Source organism: Pinus tabuliformis, chromosome 4_1 (genome assembly GCF_031772625.1).
Source record: "Pinus tabuliformis cultivar Carrire ecotype Pingquan chromosome 4_1, CPIR1, whole genome shotgun sequence".
NCBI classification, from domain to species: domain Eukaryota; kingdom Viridiplantae; phylum Streptophyta; class Pinopsida; order Pinales; family Pinaceae; genus Pinus; species Pinus tabuliformis.
In genome coordinates this window covers 380,441,903-380,454,954 of record NC_142303.1, presented here as the reverse complement: position 1 = coordinate 380,454,954, position 13,052 = coordinate 380,441,903, and positions in this window count along the sequence as shown.

Genomic DNA, 13,052 nt, shown 5'->3' with positions numbered 1-13,052 from the left:
CCGCCATACCCCGGGACGCGCGTCTTCAGCCCATTGCATCGGGCCCGTTATGCCAGAAACCGCCCCCGTACATAAGGCAGTGCGATAGAAACCACAAACTGCTCCCGCCTCCCACTGACCATGTCACCCGCCCACGTCAGCGCCCGCGTCACTATTTCGTCCGCCGTGTCTGCCATGTCATCCGCCCATGTCAGCGACCACGTCATCCGCCACGTCACCTTCCGTACTCCGCTACAAGAAAAAGTTACGTCATGATGATGTCAGCACAAAAAGTGCCAAAAAGCCTGAAAAAGCCCAAATTTGTTAAAAAGGTGTGAAAGTGATGGTTTGTTTATTTTCTATTCGTCGTATTGTGGAGACTGTGCATGTGAATTACATTCAAATCGCCACCAACGCTCCAGTCCGCCACCAATGCGAGTTCACGCTGCAAACCCGACCCCCTCAGCTCAGTCCGCAACCACATTTCGTGCCAGACGCCTATAAAACAGGTATTTACTCGATAGTCGCCCATAAACCCTGTTTTTACGAAATTTCTCTGTTACAATCACCAGAAGAGCTGAATTTGAGTAAAATGTGCTATTGCTTGCAAACCTCTGCACTTTAAGTCACTGTTTGACCATGTTTTCAAAGAAAACCTGCTAATACTGTCTTCCTCTGCAATTTGCCCACTAAACTGAAAGTTGAGCTCATTCCTGCCTGCAAAATCACCAGAAAACGCTTGCAAAAGGAGCGCCCTTTCCACTGTTTTTTTTTAGCCTCCTGACTAAACTCTACAAACTCTATTTTTACTATGAATTTCACCCAGCAAGGCAATATCCCGAAGAGAACCAGTCTGCAATTTCCTGAGGAAAAAACCAGAGCCAGTATTCTATTTTCTGTTGCTACAAAAGCTCTAACTCCAAGTTAAAAGGTCATTTAACAAATTGAAATGGAAGCTCCAGTGGCCTTGAATATTGCCCCCTTGAATGCCCCACATAAGGAATTGGAATGGATACCCCTTGTTGACAGGGACTTCCAAATTAAGGATATGATGGGTTACAAATCTCACCTGCAAGCCTTTTGTGAAATTAGAAATAGCCACAGAAGCAGCACTGATGTCTCGGGAATTTGGGAATCCTACATGCCTATTTATTACCTCCCTTCAGTGAATGTGCTCCCTGATTTCATCCATTTATGCTATGCAAATTATGAACCCACACAAAGGGCAGTTATGGCTCCATCTGGGTCTGTGCTTTTCTATATTACTCCTCAATCCATAAATGAGATGTTGAACTTCAAGCCAAATCAGCCTCTGGCTCCTCTCACCATGAAATTCTTACTTGACCAAGGTGCCAAATTGCCTAGCTTAGAGATAACAAGAATTGCTCGGTTGTTTATGAAACCAAATTGCCAGCCTAATCAGCCTCCTCCTTATCTCCAAATCTGGTTCAATGAGGTAGGGAGACTCATTATAGACATGATATCCTACATTTTAGGATTCAAAACTAATGAGTATTTTGATGAAACTGTTTTGGTATTAATGTCCATATTCACTCCAGGACAGCCCCCTGCTGTCAAGTATGATTATGCTACCTTCATAGCAAATAAAATCCATGAGCAATTCATGAATCTGGAGAGAGAAAGAGTATTCAAATACACTTCCTACATATATCATTTGCTGATGTACTATCAACCTGATAGTTTTCAAGTTCCTCTTAAAAGATGGGATCCCAAAGGTGAAAGGAGGTCTGTGATTTTTTGGACTTCAGTTTTCCATGAAGTCCACAACTCCCCATATACATACTGTGAGTTCATTGACCTGTTCATATATCCAACCACCTATTTGTTGATAACAACTCCTCCTGCCAGGCTCTCTGCTGAAATGCAGAAAATTTTACATCTCTCAAAGGAATATAGTATTGGTGACTGGTATTTTTACCAAAACCACACAGTGATCAGGATTTATGGCTGTCAGTTAACTCCCTACAAGCTGTCGAAGTATGTCCCTATGAGACTCTTTGCCCTGGAATACTACCGACAATTTAGCAGTTCAGATTTGACTCATTTCTACGCTACTAGGAAAAAAGCACAGCTCAAGATAAGACATCAATTGGGCCCTTTTATCTTCAATAAAAGGGAAGAAGCCTGGGAAGAAGCAGATAAGATATTAAAAGATCAACTTATGCTGAAACAAAGCTTTCATTGGTCACCATATGACCCTGAACATTTCATAAGTTTTAGAAGAGTCAAAAACAAGCTTACAGGATATGTGCACCATAAAATCCCTGAAATTGAACAATATGCTAATCAACAGGAATGGGTAGAAGGCACACTAGTTGAAGAGCTTACTGATGAAGAGAAATTAGAAAAAGAAATGAAAGAGCTTGAAAAAACACTTGACCTGGACTCTTTTGGACAAGTGCCTTTCACATTGCCTCAACACCTTAGAGCCTACACATCATCTGCCACAACTTCACAACAACCTGCCCAAGAGAGTACTCCACCTAACGGGACATCCAAAGGCAAGGAAGTGTAGCATTTAGAGCAGCAGGATACAATGGCAGACCGGCCATATACAGCCAAGGAGCAAAGTCAAGGGCAAGCCCCTTCAACACAAGCAAAGGTAACTGAAATCCCTGTGTTACAAACTCCCCTCAATGAGGAAAGAGCCAGGAAGAGGGACAAGCAAGAAGAGACACCTACAGGTGGATCCACAGAACAGCACGGAGAAAAGAGGCAAAGGTTGAACCCTTACTCTAAGGAAGAATTGGCAAAAGAAACAGCAGGCAACTTAGGGGGTGAGGAGACAACTGAACAGCAGGCTCCTCCAATTTTAGAGACATCAACTAGCTCTTTTCAACAAGAGCAAGAGAGGCAGCATGGTGTGGAGGTTACATCCACCAAGCAACAGAGCAAGCATGGCTCGGATATCAAAAAAGCATTCACTGAAATAAAGGCCAGAAATGAGCCAGTAAGGTTCCAGCTGTATAATCAATTGCTAACAATGGCTCCCACTAATCAACAAAGGCTAATGGCAGTGGATGATATCCAAGAAGGGAAAATGACCCTTAGTCACTTCAGGCCTACAACGCAGCAGCCACAGTCAGCTACTGATTATATCAAGACTAATCTAAAATTCCTCACCAAAGACATCCACCCAATGGACCAGATTGAGTTACATAAACAAACCGGAGAAATGGTATACTCTACCTTGGCAGACAAAGCATTATTGGCTCACAAACTGCAAAATTCATTGCACAATACTTTTGCCCAATTAGAATTGGACAAGGCCTCCCCATTAGCCAAGGATAATAGAATTAAATCCTTGGAGGAAATTGTTATGGAGCTGGGACATGATCCCAAGGGCATACAAGCCTTAATTAAAAAGAAAGAAGAAGATATAGCAGCCCTCAGAAAGCAGCTCAAGCTGCCAATTACAATGCATCCTCAGACCACAGAAGTTGCACAGCAGAAAGAAGAGGAGGATGTGGTAAGTTTGCTAATGAGGATGAATGAAAGGCTAGAAAAAATAGAGAAAGCCTTGGAGGCAGCACTGGAAGGAAAGAAAGGAGAGTTGGCCTCTCAGCCAGCTCAAACAGCTCCAATTCTTACAACTGTTCCTCCTACAGTCCCCATAGCAGCCCCTCCTACTGATCCGGCATCAACAATAGGTACCTCAGCTTCAGCAACAATAGCAGCATGACATGATGCCAGCCTGAGCATGGAAGATATGATGAAAGAAATAAAGGCTTTGGAACTCCAAATGGCAGAGCTGAAGGAAGCCAAAGAAAAACTGGTCAAGATTGAGGTAAATTATGATAAGTCCAAAATAACTATGACTGAGAAAACAAGAGAAGTAAAGGCACTAGAAAATAAGGTAAAATCCTTGGAGAAGGACCTTACTCTTCACAAGACTCCTTTAGCATGTATTCATCTTTGGCGATCTGCAGGAATAATTTAAACCATTATTCAATCAGATGATTACTGTTGAGTGTGTGGCCATTCTATCTTTGATCTTCCTTCACCTCAGTCATCCCTTCAAATAACTTAGTCACCTCATGATAACAATGTTTTTGTCACTGAGGATGATATGATTTCTTTGGGGATGCTACCTTAACAATCAAGGTTGGGTCCACCGTACTACGATCCTCCACTTTTTTCTTTCTTCCTCTTGTAATTATATTGATATTGGTTGTGGTAAGACCGCCGTCGGTATGAGGTTAAAAATTAACCAAGTCAGCCCCCCTCTTTCTGGTCCTTTCTTCCCACTTTGCAATGAGTTTCGGGAAATCCTCTGTGGCATGAGTATTAATTCTACATTGTGAAAACCATGGTCTCCTAGGGAGTGGGCATTCCTTGGTGACGTGTCCCTCTTGGTCAGAGTTGTGACACCTTACTGGGCCTCTACCTCATGTTCTTCCTCCTCTCCCATTTCCTCCTCATCCTCTCTATTGGACTCATTAATCCTGAATGTTGACCTATCCAGTCATTCTGCTAGAGCATCTAGTGCTCGACATTGCTTAGTGTGATGTCTTTTGGATGCAAAAAACTCACAGTATTTGTTATTAGGGACATTAGAGTACTTCTGCAGTATCGAGCACATTTGTGGTAGATATCCATACATCCTACAGATCTCATAATATTCTTGGTTATTTCGTCTAGGAAAAACTCCTTGTGCTCCTACTACCGCAACTCCTGCAGTTGGTGGGGTCCCTGAAGATCCTGCGATCCCCCCTAGATGATTAATTCCCCGCAATCTCAAGCATTTTGTCGTGACATGCCCTTCTACCATGTAGTGTGTGCACCATACGTTGGGTCTGGCTGGCCACACTGGTTGAAGATCCTTCAATTTCTCCGTTAAAGTTGCGATCTGATTCTGAAGGCCCACAATTGATGGATCCTGCAAACCCATCCCTCCTCTATATTCATGAGGATATCCAGCCATGGCCTCTATATGTGACGCTTTCTCCAAAGCATCTTGGAGAGTTCTGATCTTCTGTTGCGTCAGTGGCATTCTTGTAAGGGGCAAGAGCACCTTGATGAACCAGTCCCTCTGGTGATTAGGATCCAGAGTGTAACTCAGCTTAGCAATGGCATCCTTAAACCTTTGCATGAGTTCCCAAGAAGTTTTTCCTTCCTTCTGTTTGATTTCCCATTGTTGTTGGGAAAAGTATCTATTCAGAACGCCCCTATCCCACTCTAAGGTGTGGCAGTGCCTTAGCAACAAACAAGGAAAACTATTTTCGTATTCTTCTTTATGAAATGTAAACGAAGAGGAAGGATGAACTAACCTGTGTCTTGCGCTAGTTTGTTGATCCAATCGCTCTCCTCTTTGTTTGCTTCCCGCTTCCTGCTCCCTTACTCGCCCAGCTTCACCAAGTTCCTGCAGGATCACAGAAGAGGAAAACTACACAAGCGCGAGAGGAATCACCGATAATGATAATGACCCTCAAGGTACTACAGTACAATTCACGTGGTGTGAATAAAGGACTTGGCGTCGAACACCACGCAAAATCTTTCGGTCGAAGGTCATTGATGTATACCTGTCGCCGGAAGTGAGAAACTTGCCATTGAGGCATGCAAGCTTCAAAGTACTGAAGGGGTGTTCCTAGATCAACTTCTTGGATGATGAGCTGATGTCGACAAGAAGCGATCCGTCAAAGGAGGGCCTTGATGTATCTCACATCAATGACATGGAACGGAGCAAATGATTTTGATGGAGGTGAAAACGATCTGGTGATATATGGTTCAGGGTGGCGGTCATGAAAGAATGAAGTATAATGTATGGTAGTGGATGGGACACGGGTGACTTCTCTGGATGACTTCTCTTGAACATGTCGGCGACACTTATGTGATGGATTGGTAGCATTTACCCCAAAAGTGGATGGTATGGCGAGACCATGGTGATGTGACCGGTGAATGAAACAACCCAACCCGACTCAGGCACGGAGTGGAAGTGTCATGTTCAAGAGCGACTCGCTACCAATAAAGATTCTTTGAGTTTCTTCCCAATTTTTCCCCAGTCATTGCTGACCAGTACCTCTTTATTTTTGTCAAGCTTGAGGAGGATAACATATGCTTGTTCTATAATTTGCCCTTCGGGCAAACCCATCGCTATGTTTTAACGAGCCTAGCGATAGTGAAACTCGTTCTCGTCTAAAGACAAGTTTGTCGCTATTAATGTTTTTAACGAGTTTAACGACAAAGATAACTCGGTCCTTTTCCTTTTTAGGGAGTCTGAAAAGGAACGTAAAGATAACTCCGGAATTCCTTTTTCATCATCTAATCCCTTAAGTCCGAAAAAGTATAAAACAATACAGAAGGGATGAGTTTTCGATAGCTTTAACGAGCCGAACAAAACAAGTGCTCGATCTTTTTGTGCAATAATCCCTCAGGTCCAAAAAGATTAAAATCTAGAGGAGGGATAGCACTTCCGGTCGCTTTAACGAGCTGGAAGGCCAAAACTCGGCAATCTTTTCATATTTTACGAGTCAGATGAAAAGAGCTTAAAGAAGACTCGTCTTTTAAGGAACGAGTGATAAAATGGGTAGCAGTTGATTCCAGGTAAGGTTTGGAATTCTCCAATCACGGCAGTGTCACAAGGATGGCTAGTGAAATCACTCTTCGCAGCTGTTCCTCAAAATGGGTAAACAATCAAATGGAGGTGAATGATCGGCCAATGGAAAAGTGGAGGTGACGGTGCAAACACGACCAAGGCTTTAATGGATGATAATGTTACATTCACGGTGGTTACTTACCGGAGGATAGTTCATTTTTTAACGAGCTTAAACGCGGGAAAACACTGCTCGATCTTATGTTTATTTTTTAACGAGCATGAACTATGTGCTAAAACTGCTCGATCTTATGTTTATTTTTAACGAGCATGAACTATGTGCTAAAACTGCTCGATCTTATGTTTATTTTTTTAACGAGCATGAACTATGTGCTAAAACTGCTCGATCTTATGTTTATTTTTTAACGAGCATGAACTATGTGCTAAAACTGCTCGATAATCCAGTCATATGATAAGAATGTCTCATTGAAGATGCCATTTTTTATGGAGCTTGCACCTTACAAAGCTTTGCTCCGGAATCCTTTCTTTATGCAAGTTCGGAAACGACTAATCCTACGAGTTTAAAGGGTTAGAGGTCCTAAAAATTTAAAAAATAAATAGCCACCCCTTGCTTGCACTCCAAAAGGTTTGCATGCCCCTAGGTATAAAGTACGATTTCAAGGTTACCCCTCAATTTGCAGATAAAACATTTGTTCTACCAGGAAAGGCCTACCTCTTTCAGGTTACCAAAGATTGCCTCATTTGCGCAGCAAACAAAACACTTCTTCGGTGATGTCTACCGAGATAAACAAAGGTGAATGACGACGCCCGCCGATTCACATAACTTTGACAAAAGAATCTTATTCTAGAACAACCCCTCTTCCAATCACGGACGGGGTACGGACTAGTCATATTCTCCCGCGGAAACCTACCCTATACCCAAAGTTTTCCTGCCGAAGCAGACCAGGACGCATGCTCCCTGGGTTCCAGTCATATCCCTCTGAATTACTCGCGCTCATCGGGAGGACGGACCGTAGGTTGAGACATTTCTTGCGTGAAGAGACCATTTAGGGATGGTATATGACTATTTGCGATGCGTGATCCGGGAAAAGAAAGCTGGTCCACGAGCTTGACCACTCTTCCTTCGTGTGGAAAACACATTACTCTAAAGAGTGAGGAGACGATGGCTCCCATCAAATAAATATAGTCTCGTCCAAGGAGTAGGTTATAATCCAAGGGTCCTTGAACGACCATCACGTTCATTTGAACGGTCTTCCCTTTCAATGTTATGGGCACATTGGGGAGGATCCCTAAAGGTCGACTGGTTCCTTTATCAAAGCCTGTCAGATTTCTCATCTCAGGCAAAAGCGATGGCGAACCAAGCGCTTTCCAAGCAATAGAGGAAAGGATACTCACAGATGCCCCCTCATCTATGATGGTGCCAGCCATGACCATTCTGTATATTTGAATGATAATTCGGAATGGTATGCTTGCTGGCAAACGGGGTCTGCCTAGTTGGTTCCAGTCGAAGGATACAACTAGGTTGCTTGGTGGTGGGACCGAGTAGACGGCCGGGTATGGCTCTGATGAACTTCCTTCCTGCGATAAAGGAATGGGTGGATTGCCCCCGTGTTCATCGGAGTCTGTGTTGATGAAGAGAATTTGGATGGTGTCATCCTTATCCTCTTCAGTGACTGTATCATTTGAAGATAAAACCTCTGAAGGCAAGACCAGGTCAACTGTCGCCTCGACCTTTTGACTTTCGTCTGGAATGGATTCAGTCGGTTTATCTTCAATGACAGACGCTTCAGCTGACCACTTGAGCGGGTCAGCTAGATTCTCAACTAGTGACGGACTTGGCAAGAGTTTTTTGTATCCAGGAGGAAGTCGTAACGGTGAAACCCGGCGATCATCCAAAACTCTTTTAGCCTCGTCTAAGAAGGGACAACGGTGGAGGGCATGGTCGCCTTCGCACAGTCTACAGGGAAATCTAGCTTTCCCTTTTTGTCCTGGGGCTTCACTTTCACTAGTTGACGGTGTGCTTTCAACATGGTCTCCAGAGGTTGATGACACCGGATTGTGCAAACGAGGAGACCAGTCCCTTAGTATCCGGGGGATACAAGGACAATCTCTGTGAAAGTGGTCTCCTCTACAAATGACACATGGCGATTTAGGCCTGGTCAGTTCTGTGTGTGGATTTTCATTAGACGACACTCGTTTTCCCTTATTTGCCTTTGGCTCCTTCTTCTTTTTCTCTTTCTTCTTCTTTTCCTTCTTCTCCTTAGGAACTTGGTTTTTGCCAGCTCCATCAAGCGAAGAGGAAGGAGGAGAGGAAGAATTAGAGGAAGTAGAAGGCTGATGGGTAACTCTGGACTCGTCTAATTGCTGATTCAACTGTTCAGGAATAGTGGTGTTCTGAACGACATTGGTTGAAAAGAGCCATACTGGCAAGCCAATTGTCAGTCCTGGAAGCGACAATGTGGCCATATGGGGCGCACCAACATCTCCCCAAGAGGAGAAGGGGCTAGGATTTCCACTAAGGGGAATTCCTTGGTTGGCAGGCTCCATTTTCTCAACCTAAAGATCAACACAGGAAAAGGGTATGAATATTTCGTTTAAAATAAATTTTAACGACGTTGGGACACAACTTGTTTTTTCAATTTTAAGGAGTCGAGAAAAAACAAAAGATGACTCTAGTCTCCTTCTATTTTTAATGAGCCTGAAGTGACAAGTGCTCAGATGGACCTTTTCTGTTAAGGAGTCTGAAAAGGAATGAAAGGGACTGCTCTGGAGTTCTAGGTAGAGGGTGTGCCAAACCAATCGCAAAACCGCAGAATACTTTTTAGGGTACGGGCGGTCAATCTTCCCAAATGCTGTGTTCAGTGCATTGTGATCAGTAGGGCGGCCGACACGGTTTCCTATGGATAAAGGTTTTATGCCTATAGGGGTCTCCCAATATATACTCGACGGTACGTGGGAGCACAATCCGTACTGGCACTTATCGTCTCACAGTGGAGGAATCACCCAACCAACAGTGAGGACAACAGTTACCAGGCTTTACGACGCCGGAACACGTCTCTAGCCTAGACCTCTATGTTGTGCGTTAAGTTACAAAGCGTTGTTAAGTTCATTCAATTTATTTTAGGTTGATCTTTCTTAGAAGTTTGCCTTTTTGGATCACCACGAGATGTAGATGTAATTCCTAAATGCAGTCTAAAGATGATAAGCAAGCTTTTATCTCTTTTCAACAATGAAAATCCTAGCTACAAGGGGAAAAGAAAGACACAATCTTTTCTCAAAGAGCATAGAGCACACTGTAAATGCACTTTTCCTAAATCAAACCATACAAGTTGTCAAAATGCAAATGCACATATGCATGTATTTGTTTTCACTTTCTTAATATTGATGCCTAAAAAGAAAGTTGTTGTACAAATTTGAATTCGATTTCAAGTGAAAAACACAAACAAGCTTCTTTTCGAAATCAAAAAGACAATTACGACACTTTATGATTTTGAAGTAAACACTTGTTTCGACACTAGAAATTCACAAATTCAAACCAAAAGACAAAAGTAAAAGCGTAATCAACTGTCAACAGCAAACAAACTTACTCCTAAGATCAAAACGACACTTACGACAGGTCTAGATCTAAGGGCGACAGTATGACTAGTTTACTTTTGTAATGGGAAACTGTAAATGACGTAACAAATACACAAAAACAAATACAGTTTCTTTTATACAACTGAGGCGAAATTAAGGCAAAGAAAAGGGGTTTTCAGATAGGTACACACACTGATAACAGGCTGCAAAAATCAGAGGCAAAACTGAACAAAATGAAGCAAAGAACCTCAGCTGCACAGGGCAAAGGCTGATCAACGCACCTGTTGCACAGAGAAACTGAATTGCAGCGCAGGTAGCCCTCTCGGTACCTGCATTGAAATGCAGAACCTCTTCACAGAGCCTGCGCTGAAGCAGAAATGAGAATTGTCTCTGGGTTCTGGGTCACGGTTTGCAGTTTAATCTATGGTTTTTGGCCGGATAAAAGCTATCAGTAAGGTACAATCAGAGGGATGATTTAAAGGAGGACTAAGAGCTATCACAAAGGGAAATTAGAGCATTTGTGGATCAACTATTCAGATCATAAACAGGCCCAGTGAATGGACTAGAGTAGCAGATCTCTACTTTACATTTGTAAAGGGCAAATGCAGTTCGATTTGCTACTCCTGAGTTTATGAGATGATCAACAATAGAAACACAAATAAACTAACTAGATACGCTCCCCAGCGGAGTCGCCATTTTGTTGTTGGGAAAAGTATCTATTCAGAACGCCCCTATCCCACTCTAAGGTGTGACAGTGCCTTAGCAACAAACAAGGAAAACTATTTTCGTATTCTTCTTTATGAAATGTAAACGAAGAGGAAGGATGAACTAACCTGTGTCTTGCGCTAGTTTGTTGATCCAATCGCTCTCCTCTTTGTTTGCTTCCCACTTCCTGCTCCCTTACTCGCCCAGCTTCACCAAGTTCCTGCAGGATCACAGAAGAGGAAAACTACACAAAAGACATAGATTTACATTCATAAATAGCTTAGGATCAGATTTAAGCTAAACATGTATATATAACAAACATCATTGATACACAAACATGTAGGAGAAACTCAAATAGTTTTATTGATATGATAAGAAAGTCCAAGAGGAGATACAACCAAGTGAGTCCCGATCTAGCATCTACCTCCCAGCAAAGGAATCCCTTCCTCACCTCCAACAAAGCATAAATCACCCAATGCACTAATCTCAATCTCAAAATCAACAGCAATTCTCTGCAAAGTACAAAATTCCAGCCTCTGGATCTCTTGGATGAGGGATCCATATATAGATGTTTGCAAAGAGGATGAGTCAGCTTATGTTTTGACTTGTGGCTTCTCTCTGTCAGTTCTTGCTTCTACTTGGAGACTGAGAGCCTCTTACTCATCACTGGTCGAATTCAGTGAGACAAGTGTCATTGGAGAAGATTCTGGAAGCTTCCATAGTCTTTCCACCTCGTTGAATGACTTTGCCATTTATCACTTCCCGCTCAACGCACCCTAGTAGTGCATTCACCTGCGTTGCAACGCACCTAGCCAGTGTATTTGGGTGCTTTGCAACGCAAGCAACTAGTGGAGCATCTGAATTGATCCTGATTTGACTAGTTTTGAGCAGTTTCTGGTGGAGAACTTCTGGGAGAAGCTGTAATTTGTTGACCTTGTTTCTTTAGGAGCTGGAACAACATCTTTAGGGACTTAGGATCCCTTGGTTTATGGACATTTCATGCTTATAGCTGTAAGGCACAAAAATGTCTATAACACCCATAGCACCAATAGCCCTTGTTGATCAGTCTAAGGTACTTTGAATTCATTTACAAACCCCCTCTTGATGTCATCTATCATGGGATTTTGATTTTGTTCCGCCCATTTTATAAACCAATGCGGAGCTCTCTCTCTTAGCGTGGTCTAGAACTCAACTATTTTGACGTTGTCTAGAGTCTATCATCCTCTCCAGATAGCTTCACAGAGATACCAATGTTGTTCCACGTCTTTGTTTCCTTTCCCCACAAACTCTGGATATCTGGTAAAAGATCCCACCATGCTTACTCAGGAGTGCGCTAATAAGACAAACCCCTTGTTCCCAGGCTGTTGAGATCCTTGCAGTCCCAAGTTATTGATACCACTAGTTCCCCTGTTGTTTCTTGTATCGAAACTGGCCTTATATTTCTCACGCACGTTGTGTACTCGTATTGCTTTGGCTAATTTAATAACAAATTTCTTCGGATTATAGTAAGGCACCAGGGGAAGGTCTGGAGAAATACTACAAGGTACCTTGCGATATTGTTGTTGACTTCTAGTAGATGCTTCTCCTTCGACAAATAATATTCTCATGATGTTTCTCATGTCCTCTTCTCTTTCTTCTTCATGACGGCGTAGCACTTGGACCTCTGCTATCCTTCACACAACCTGTAAGGAAGGATCCTCTTTATCATCTTGTCTCCTGTCTTTCCAGTTGCTACTCTCCCCTTGTCCTGCATCCTCTTTCCCTCCTCCTATCCTCTTGGGGTTTCCCTGACACCGCTCCTACTTGGTGGGGTCCCATCTTTCTCTTCTTCAGAGTTTGAACCACTCTTACTTGCCACTAGTCGGCTAACAGCGCTCTCCTTTGTGCCCTAATTTCTCTAGCTTTCTGCAACCCTTCTACATCCATTCCTTCAGCAGCATCTCTATTCCCCAACTGGTAGCATTCTCCTCTTAGGTCCTTCCACTAGTACTGGGGTTTTATGCTACCATTTCGACGGTAGGCGAGGGCAGTAGTCCTTCTTCTACCATGAACATTTTAATCCACAACGACACTTCCCTCATCAACCTTCCTCTTAATCTGGACCCGAACATCACTTTCGTCTTTGAGAAATATTGATAACTTTCGGCAGCAAACTCAACTATATACCCTTTCACTGTAGGCTTTACCCAAAAATCGACTGCTCTGGTCATATCATTGT